The sequence below is a fragment of the Lactuca serriola genome, chromosome 1 (assembly GCF_051521515.1).
Source record: "Lactuca serriola cultivar US96UC23 chromosome 1, Lser_US96UC23_V15, whole genome shotgun sequence".
In the NCBI taxonomy this organism is placed as follows: domain Eukaryota; kingdom Viridiplantae; phylum Streptophyta; class Magnoliopsida; order Asterales; family Asteraceae; genus Lactuca; species Lactuca serriola.
The window spans coordinates 245,325,543-245,336,191 of NC_136408.1; positions in this window are offsets into that span (position 1 = coordinate 245,325,543).

A 10,649-nucleotide genomic window follows, 5' to 3' on the forward strand; every position below is an offset into this window, starting at 1 on the left:
GGTTCATTTCGAACTGGTTCTCCTTCTCCCATTTGTTTGGCTGCATCTTCGACAGTCTGCTTCAGACGATCGATTTTGTTGTCTGCTGCCTTGGCTTCCGAGAGAGTGGCTTTCTCAAGTTCATCAAATAAGTCTACGAACTGATCAAATAAATTAGCAATCATGGCTGTGACTTGACCTGTTTGAGAGAAAATCTCTTCAATTGCTTCTTCGGTAGTCTTTAGTTTCTTGACGTAATTGTCATCGAACGTCACATAATAGGTTTCTTCAATTCTTCTAGAACATTTATTTAAAACCCTGTATGCCTTTGAAGTAAGAGAATATCCCAGAAAGATTTCTTCGTCAGCTTTAACATCAAACTTGTTGCGATGTTCTTTGGAGTTGAAGATGAAGCACCTTGAACCGAACACATGGAAGAATTTTACATTCAGCTTCCTATTGTTGATGATCTCATAAGGAGTGAGAGAGAAACGCTTGTTGAGATAAGACCTATTCTGCGTAAAACATGCTGCAACAATAGCATCAGCCCAGAAATATAAGGGAAGAGAAGCAAAACATAGCATGGTTCGGGCCGCCTCACATAAGGATCGGTTTCGCCTTTCGACAATACCATTCTGTTGAGGTGTATAAGGGGCTGAGAAATTGTGACTGGTTCCTTTTTCTGCCAAGAAATCTTCGAATTCTTTGTTCTTGAATTCCAGTCCATTGTCGCTCCTAATATTTCGAACGACTTTTCTCAGTTGTACTTTGACCTGCTTGATAAAAATCTTCAGCTTAGGAGTTGCCTCAGATTTTTGCTTTACAAAGAATACCCATGTAAAGCATGAGAAATCATCAACAATAACAAGAATATACTTGTTACCGCCAATGCTCTCGATTGATGATGGACCACATAAGTCAATGTGAAGCAACTTAATTGGTTCAACAACTTTTGTGTTTATAATGATGGGTGACTTTGACGACTCTGTTTCCCCATTTCGCATGCAGCGCACAAGTGTTCACGATCAAACTTGAGCAATGGAAGACCCCGAACATGACCGCCGGTGACAAGCTTGTTGATGTCTTTGAAGATGAGATGTGAGAGCCTTCGGTGCCACAACTAACTTTCGTCTGAATGAGCTTTGGACAAAACACATATGGCTGGATTCCCTTTGATTGGTCATTTGGGGGACCGAACCTGGACCTTCGGTAGCCGTTTGATGATGAACTGAAGTTGGATTTTTGGGTGTTGTTGGTTGGGGGTCTGAAACTGGGTCTTTTATTGTAAAAGCTTGATGGACTAAAATCAGGTCTTTGCCTATTGTTATTTGGCGGACCAAAACTAGCTTTTCGGTTGCTGTTGCTTTTGGGACCGAACCTATCCTTTAAGTTTTGTTCTTCGTGTGACCCGAAAGTCTTTCTCTCTGACTTATAATCTTTATCAAGGTAAGAGTAGTGAGGATTTTGAGAACGCCAAAACTGCTTTCGCTCTGAGAGATTTTTCTTGTATCTCAGGTTTCTTTGTTGTTTTTGATTTCTCATCTGTTTTGGTTGTTTGTGGATATTTTCCTTTTGATTTAGTTTCTTAGCAACCGGTTCACTATTCATGGATGAGGTTTCGCTTGTGGAGGTGACTTCTTCCACTGGAATCTCTTTTGTGCCACTGGTATTTGGTACGTCAAATTTGGTAGGCTTATTCAGCGGTTCGGGCACATATCTACCTTTGGCCTTCCAGGATGATCGCTTCGACAGACCAACTGTTTCGTCTGCGTTGTCTATAGGTGCTGACCAGAAAAACTCATCACAGCCATCTACATTATCTTTGTTCACTATGGCGGTGAGTTCGGCTGTTTGATGTTCGGTTACTCCTGTGACCTTATACACCTGATTTAGAGTAGTTCTAACCTTCTGAAACACAACGCCTTTTCTTTAAGGACTGGGGACTTAGTTTTGGACAAACGAGCGAATTCCACTGAATTTTCAGAAATCAGGTTTTTGTGGTTTTCGGGTTCGCTCCTGACGAACTCGGAACAGTCGACTTCGTCCTTTATAGAAATTTCACTCATATCATCGTCCTCATTAAGTTCAGATGAATTTTCAACGTCAATTTTTTTTTCTGAACTCAAATTGGTACTCAATGAGTCGAATTTTTGTATGGTTTCGGTCTTGAGTTTCAACTTATCATTTTCATCCAAAAGATTTTTAAGCATGTCCTTATGGTCTTTGGACTTTATAAAAGATTCTATTTTGTCCAGACCATACATGTAAGTAGGATTAACATCATTGGAAGATACAACACTTTCACAGTTGTATGATTCAGCATCAATTTCATCCTCCTTAAACTCAAGGAAGGGTAGAATCATGCGTTGTATCTTCTGCCCTATTTCATAATTTAGATGCAGTTGAGTAATGTTAGCATAAAGTCTTTTGGCAATCAAACAAAAAACATTCCTTTGTTTTAACATTTTAAGATTGTCTCTTTGCAAATAAATGTTTTCATCCCTAGACTTAATCAGCTCCAACTCTTTCTGCTCTATCCACATCCTGCGCTCCTCACTCTTGGATGACACCCTACTTATTTGGTCAGTTAGATTAGAATCCGTGACCCGTGTTTGCGTTAAACAACTATCTAGATTTGAAATTCTTGAATTTAAGTTATTTAATTCCTTTTCATATGATTTTTGTGGAATTTTAAATAAAATCAAAAACAAATTGTACCTTCTTGATCAGTTCATCAAGTTCACTGATCTGCACACAGAGAGGTTTTGATGTAAAGCATAAGTCCTCTCGCTCCTTGGCCTCTTCATTTCCACCATCAGTGTTGTATCCCCTCATCTGAGATACATCGGTCACCATAAGACATCTTCCATCAGTTTCACCAACTTTTGCAACATAAGCCTTTCCATGAGAAGGCTTTCTCACTTCATCGTCTTCTGAGTCGGTTGACCACACCTGCACGCCACCGAACTCATCATCATCTACTGAACCCTACAGAATAAGATCATTCATAGAGGAATTAGTAGTAGCTTTCTTCCTTTTTATCTCTTCCAGCCTTTTCATAAGACTTGCTTCTTCATCTTCCTCTTCATCTCTCTCTGCCATCTTCTTCAGCACGCAATCTTTTGCGTAGTGATTCTTCCCACCACAGTAGAAGCAACTGACACCAGAGTCAGCTTCACCCTTCGCTTCCTTTTTCGATTCCTCAACCTTCGGTTCATCTTTCACCTTTTCAGAACTATAGCTTCCCTACCAATTATGATTTTTGTTGGAATGGAACTTTTTCTTGATAAACCTTCTAGGATTTGACACCATCATAGCATAGTCTTCGGCTGTCAGATCGTGATCTCCCAGATTTAGATCCTATTCATCTTCTTCTACAATTTTACCCTTGGACAGATGCGCCAGAGACCCCAGATTTGAAACCACGCTTTTCTCTTGCAGCACTGTCTTTTCTTGGGATTTCAGAATCCCCATCAGTTTCGCCAGCGAGTACGATTTGAACTGCTCGTGTGCTTTAACAGTTGACAAAACCGCTCTCCATTCGGATCTTAGACCATTCAGAAAAGTGACCTTCTGTTCGATGAGCTTTCTTTCAATATCATGTTTGATCATCTTGCTGAGAAGATGATTGAAGCGATCAAATGTCTGCGTAACAGACTCATCAGAATTCTGCTTGAACTCTCCAAATTCAGATAGAAGTAAGGTCTGAATTGAGTGTTCCAGATCTTCATCTGTGGAATACAGCTCTCGCAGCCGATCCCAGATTTCCTTTGTTGTACTGCAAGAACTCACCAATCTAAATGTGTCAGACTGAAGAGCGAATCGAATTAGTCTCAATGCCTTGATGTTGCATTGAAACTTCTCCTTTTCGTCCTGAGCAACATCTTTCACATCTTTCAACAAATCATTATACGCCTTTTGAGTTTTAATGATTCTGGATGTTCCTGAATGAGCAATTGGGCCAGATACAATAGCTTCCCATATCAGATACCCGTTATCTTCAGATCCAATGACGTAGTCTTCAAAATGGTGCGTCCAAACCTCGTAATCTTCAGTGTAGAGAATTGGAATCTTGGTTGTAAATCCTATACTGTTTGAGATGTTAATAGGATTGGATTAAGAATCGTCCATGCTTGATCGTTTAAGCTGTTATAAGATCAGACTTTGTAATACGTAATATATGGGCAAGATGAATAAATCATGCGATACGCCAATTATGGAGTGATGGCTCAATAAATATCAATAAATGCGGAATAAACCCTAACCACTTCTTTCACAGAAGAGATGTGTATGAATTACACAGTCTGCTGCTCTGATACCAATTGAAGAGTTAAGGAACTCTTTGATCGTTTAGATCTTGGAACAGGTTAATCACAAAAACGTTAAACAGTACTATAAAGCGCAAGAATGAATCAAAATATGTCGAATGATTCAATAGATTCAAGCCTCAGCAGAGCTCGATAAAGAACTTCCGTTGTAGAGGCTATTAGGGTTACAAACAATAAAGATAATATCTTTGAAATAATTGACTTCCAAATCTTACGTACTAAGACGCATGCAGGCACCTATAAATACTAAACCCTAGAAATAACTCACGGATGGACAGGCCCAACCCGGAGACAAAATGGACTAAAGAACGAGCCCAAGACGCAACACCTTTCAGACCCTACAATTTTCAATGTCTAAGAAGAAGCGAGGAGGTGGAGCATGGTAGAATAAACTTGATCATGAGGAATAGGCGATCTTCACCTGTCACCAAGATTGGAGTTTATAGTCTAGTTCTTAGTGATGTCGTTAGTTTAGATGTGTTGAATTGTTGCTGCTCTTCGAAAATGACAGGAAACATTATTTCATTTAATACATTATTCAAACAAGGTTTTAGATATTCTTTTAATGATGAGAATAGTTCTATTTCTGTTTATAAAAATGGTATTTTTATTTTGAAGCTTTACCTTGTGATGGAGTGTATGGAACTGTGATGTGTATAAACAATTTAGGTAGTAGTGTATTTCAAATTTATTCATTTAATGGTATAGAAAAAGCATGCTTGGGTCAGATGATGCATGCGAATCTTGTCTTTTGGGTAAGATGACAAAATCACCTTTCATTGGCTCTTCTGAAAGAGGTCAAGGTTTGTTGGACCTCATATACACAGATGTGTGTGGGCCTTTCAAATCTACCATAAAGGATGCAAAGGGATTCTATGTGACTTTCACTAATGATTATAGTAGATATGGTTATATCTACTTAATCAAGCATAAGTCGGAAACATTTGAAAATTTCAAAGAGTTTAAACATGAAGTTGAGAATCAATTGGGTAGAAAGATACAGATGTTCCGATCAGATGGAGGCGGAAAGTATCTTAGTATCGAGTCCCACGACTACATCAAGGAATGTGGAATAGTTTCACAACTGACACCTCCTAGGACACCACAACTTAATGGTGTGGCTGAGAGGTGCAATCTAACCTTGTTAGACATGGTTCGTTGCATGATGAGTCGATCTTCTCTTCCGATTTCATTATGGGGGTATGCCTTAGAGACTATCGCCCACTACCTTTTTTCAGTTGTTAATTATTGTGTTTCATTTTACATGTTTTACTTCCCGAATAATTCGATTATTCAAAATTCAACAATTGTTCATGCTTTTGGAAGTAAGTAGTGAATTAAGAGTGTCATGAATTAGATTGTAGATTGTCTAAAGTGTTTTAGACATAGCAATGGTATTGTTGTAATGTTCATGATACTTCGAAATGGAGATTTAAGTATTGGATTAACCCATGCTCAGAAAATAACTTCATGCAATACATCACGAGTAATTCCGAGATGATAACATCTTATAATCTTGAAACTGAAATATATGAGTTGTGGTTTACAAGTTAGTTGTGCATTGATGATGCGTAAAAGCATCAGTAACTTGATGTTATAAAACTTATTGTTGTGGATGATCCGAGGAGTAAAAGGTGCAAGCATATAAGTCAAGGTTTATTTGTTCCTTTTGCCTTAATGGAAAAACCAATATCTTTGGGGCCCTCGGTGATTTGGTGTTGACTTATAGTGTCGGTCCTGGCCAGGACTAAATTTATGTGTTCGATTAGAAGTGCAATGTCATTACAAATAAGAAATAGGGAAACAAGGTAGGCGCAACGTGATTGATTATGTTTCATGTCTCATGTCTGAATGATATCTTGAAGAATGGAGGATTATATGATCATTTATCTTAAGACACCTAACTGACTGGGTCAGAGTTCGGCAGCGGCTTTGGAAGCTACAATACGTTCATCAGTTTAGAAGTTATATTGGCAATTATAGTTACAGACTTATCCAAGTGGGAGACTGTCGGATTAGGTTTGGCTTTAGTCATAGTGACATAGTTGTTGGATTAGGTGTCTAAGCCCGTAACCATAATTACTATAAACTTGAATTGATAGTATCACAATCCTTTTGAGGCATTCTAGAACCTACCTAGAGCCTTTGGCGGTTTTAGGGGTTCTATAATTATCCTTGGAGGATAATCAGGAAGCCGGATAATTACTAATTCAAGAAAATATTATTATATTGGTTTTGGGCTTATCTAGGGTTTCTAAGTTGAACTATATAAGGAGGCTAACCCTAGCTTTTTTGGCCACTCATACCTTTAGAGAGTGAGGCCTAATTTTATCCCTCCTCCCTCCTCCCTCCTCTCTCCATAATCTCCTTCTTGCTTGTGTTGGTATGAACCACTAGAGGTGCGATGCTTGTGGTGCTTGCGTCTAAAAGATCAACAAAAGGATTCTTGGTTTTTTACTTCAACAATCAACAAGGTATGTACTCATACTAATGGATTCAGATTTTTAATAGGAAAATATGAAAGACATAGATCCTTCTTAGGTTGCGTGTGCTCTAATGATTTAATTGTTAAATGTTTTTCTGCTTGGTAACATCCCAAAAATACAGGCCAAAATATATGTTTTCAATTAAGTTATTACATAAAGCCACCAGTATAAAAATGTTCATAATAATATCTCATATCAAAATCAGAATGTCAATAATCAAAATATAGACTCATAAAACCATATCAGAGCGTAATCCCAAGGATCCCGTTGCGAAAAACATGGTGTGATGCGCTACGATCAAGCCGACTCCTTCCCTTTGAAAACGAGGTACCTAAAACCAAAACTAAAACCGTAAGCACAAAGCTTAGTAAGTTCTCCCATCATACCACTTACCAAACAACATATGTACTGCCAGGCAATTCTGGGGTGCCCGACCTACCCATGTCAACCCATTTTGGGGTGCTGACCTACCCATGTCAAGCCATTCTGGGGTGCTGACCAACCCATGTCAAGCCATTCTGGGGTGCTGACCTACCCATGTCAGGCCGTTCTGGGGTGCCGACTACCCTCCGTTCTATCTCAACCGGAAATGGGGACTATTTCACCCCTTACCTCTATCATACAATAACAAAATATAATCATAGGGTCAGGCATATCTGGGGTGCTGACCTACCCTTTCGGTCCTAACGACCGAGTCAGGGAAAATATTTTCCCTGCTACTACCACTAACACACATAGCATATCACATAAGCATATCTCATATGGATATGACATAAGTATATCTCATATGCATATCATATAAGCATACCAAGATAATTATCACAAAGACAATTATATGCCAACTACTCCTGTTGGTGGGTCGGTATTGTGGCCTTAGACCTTCCCCTACTGGAAGGTAACTCACCTCACACTGCTGAAGTCCCGCAGACTCAACCACACACTGCTGATGTCCCACAGACTCGACCCCAGCTGCTGGATGAAAGATTCCCGAGCTGTCAACACCAAAATAACACCCAATTAATAATTGGGTCCCAACACATAAACATAAGTACCTACTTTTTGTTAATTACTACATTACCCCAAGCTTGACTTATTCAAGCCCAAGGCCTAATCAATAGGCCCAAAGTCAACTAAGAATCAAACTTAACATATGGCCCAATTTTCCAAATTGAGCCCAAGCCTATACATGGTCTTATTCTATGGCCCAACATCATATAATTGTTAAGGCCCAAACTACAGCCCAGTTATGGCCTATTTTTCCAAATTGGGCCCAAGACCTCACATGGGCCTTGATGCTAAAGCCTATCTAATCACTTTAGTCCATTAACTTGTTCTTGGTTGGCCCATTAATACTCAATCATCAAGGCCCAACAATAAACCCAAGGGAAATTAGGGTTTCATATATAATGATGATTAGGGTTAACCTTCCTACTTAACCCATTAAGGACTTAATCTGCTAAGGACTTAATCCATTAAGTCCAATATTTCTTAGATTAATCATTGCCAATGATTATTATTTAATATTTCAAACTATTAAATAATTCCCGCGTGTGTGTCCCGATTAATTCTCAAAATTAGGGTTTTATTGGCATTACGGTTTTTCCAACCCAAATACTAGCCCATTTATCAATTTGTTGGGCGTTTAGGTCAATTAGGGATTTATTGGGCCTATTAAACCCACTAGAATATCATTAAGCCCATTAGGGTTTCAAGCACCCCAAACGAATCAAACTCAACGAGGTTAGCACACCGCCACCCGACACGGCAGCCGGTGGCGGTAGCCACCACCCCACGATGGTGGTTAGGGTTTCTTTCCATTATCCAAATTGTAATTTACACATTACAATGCTGAAACTCAAAATAAACACACACACTAAATAACATAAACACATACACACAACCACCCTATGGTGGCCGGTGGTGATAGATCACACACAACACACCCACGACCGGAAACACACACACACACACGCACACACCCGTTTTTGCTTGCAAAGAGCACCCAACAGCCACTAGATGGCCCATGACGGCAATGGCAGAACCATGGAGAGGAGGCAGTGGCGGTCTTGACGGTGACAAGGAAGCATTCATGGCGACATCGGTGGCAGCAACTTCGGTGACTCGGCAATGGCAAGTTACGGTGTCAGCCACTGGAAATACATCTAAACACCACCACCCTTGCGGTGGTACACGGTATTCGGAGTGGAAGTAGCAAAATACACACAGCCTCCGACTAGGACCCAACAACAGCGATGTCGTGGTTTCTCGACGGCGAAGGAGTAGCGACAGCGGGATCTAAGGGTCGGAGGCAACGGATGCAACAGTCTTGGTCTCCCTTGTTGATCTCAGCAACTTTTTCAGCTTCCCTTACTGTTCTAGCAGCAACGACGTAGCTCCTCCATCAAGGTTCCTTCGGTCGGTCACGGTGGTTCCTCCCCGTCTACGTGCGATGTCTGGCGTCATGAGTGGTGGTGGCAGCGTCCGAGAGCAAGGAAGGGTGTTGGCGGATGAAGGAGTCCCGATGATGGCGCCTGGTTTGAAGGATTCCTAGGGATAGGGTTTATAACCCTTAAATACCCGGTTCCCATAAGATATATCCCATAATCACATAAATGGTCCCTCCTTCCATTATTCTTTCCAAATAACATCCGAAATTTACGATTTAGCCCTTCCATCTAGAAATTATTTCAAAGTAAATTTCCTTACAAATTAAGTATAATACTTACCAAACAGCCCCCCTCTCTTCATGATCTTTTCAAATAAAGTCCATATGTTACTCTTTTAACCCCCAATCTCTTATAGTGTGAATATTAACTCCTCGAGACCAACCTTCAACATATAATTATTTATTTTCGGGCTACTATTCGTTCATTAATTTATTCATTTATTAAATAAATAAACGGAGTGTTACAACTCTCCCCCACTTAAATTAGATTTCGTCCTCGAAATCATTCTTTACCATCTCTTATGCCTCATACAACTCAAGTAATATGGTCACCATCCTGGGCACACCCTAGCCTTTCCCAGGGTAGCCGTGACCAATCTTCGCAAAGCCCTAAAATCCGTAGATGAACGAATCTCTCGTAACAAGATCACATCTACTCGGTCTGGAATCTGCTGTCTTGAGACGGTCTGAATCCCTGACAGACTGCTCATAATGGATCATTATTTTTGAGTCTAGTATGTTTATCCCTCAACTGACTACTTAACTTCTGATAACACGAGGTTCCCATTATAAAATAGGATCACAGACCTAATTGTCTCTGCAGATCACTTGTACCTGGCCAAGGCTCAGATACTCCTACTGTAAGTGACTTGTCACTCCCCAATCTTCTAGTTATTTTGTTCGTACTCGCAACCTGAAGCACAAATGCTAACATTTCCCACACGTTGAAATTGCTTGAACACTGGGCTGCCTGAAGCAATATGCTGCTACATAGTTGCTTCCCAAAATCTATCGAGACCTCCCTGGTCTCAATTCATCTATCAGTAGTCTGAAATACCAGGTTGTAGCCCGGTCGCTGAGCAAAAAGTGCTCCCACATAGTCGTCTCACACAACTCCTAAACGAAATCCTTCTCTAGAACTAGTTGCAACTAGTTATCCTGCCACTGTGGCTCTAACGACCTCCTGATCCAACCAATCGGGTCCATACACCGCATCCTGTCGTCACCAAATCCAAGGCAAAAAGTGATTGCTACATGACCAACAGTAGACTTTTCTCACAAATGACCTTAAGCAATCCCTTGCTTCCTTGATCTCATAACTATAGTGGAGCTCCCACATTCTCATCACTTGCGCAACCGGATGTAATTCATCTAGGTAATTTTGAAATCCAATCCGTGGATTTTCGTATC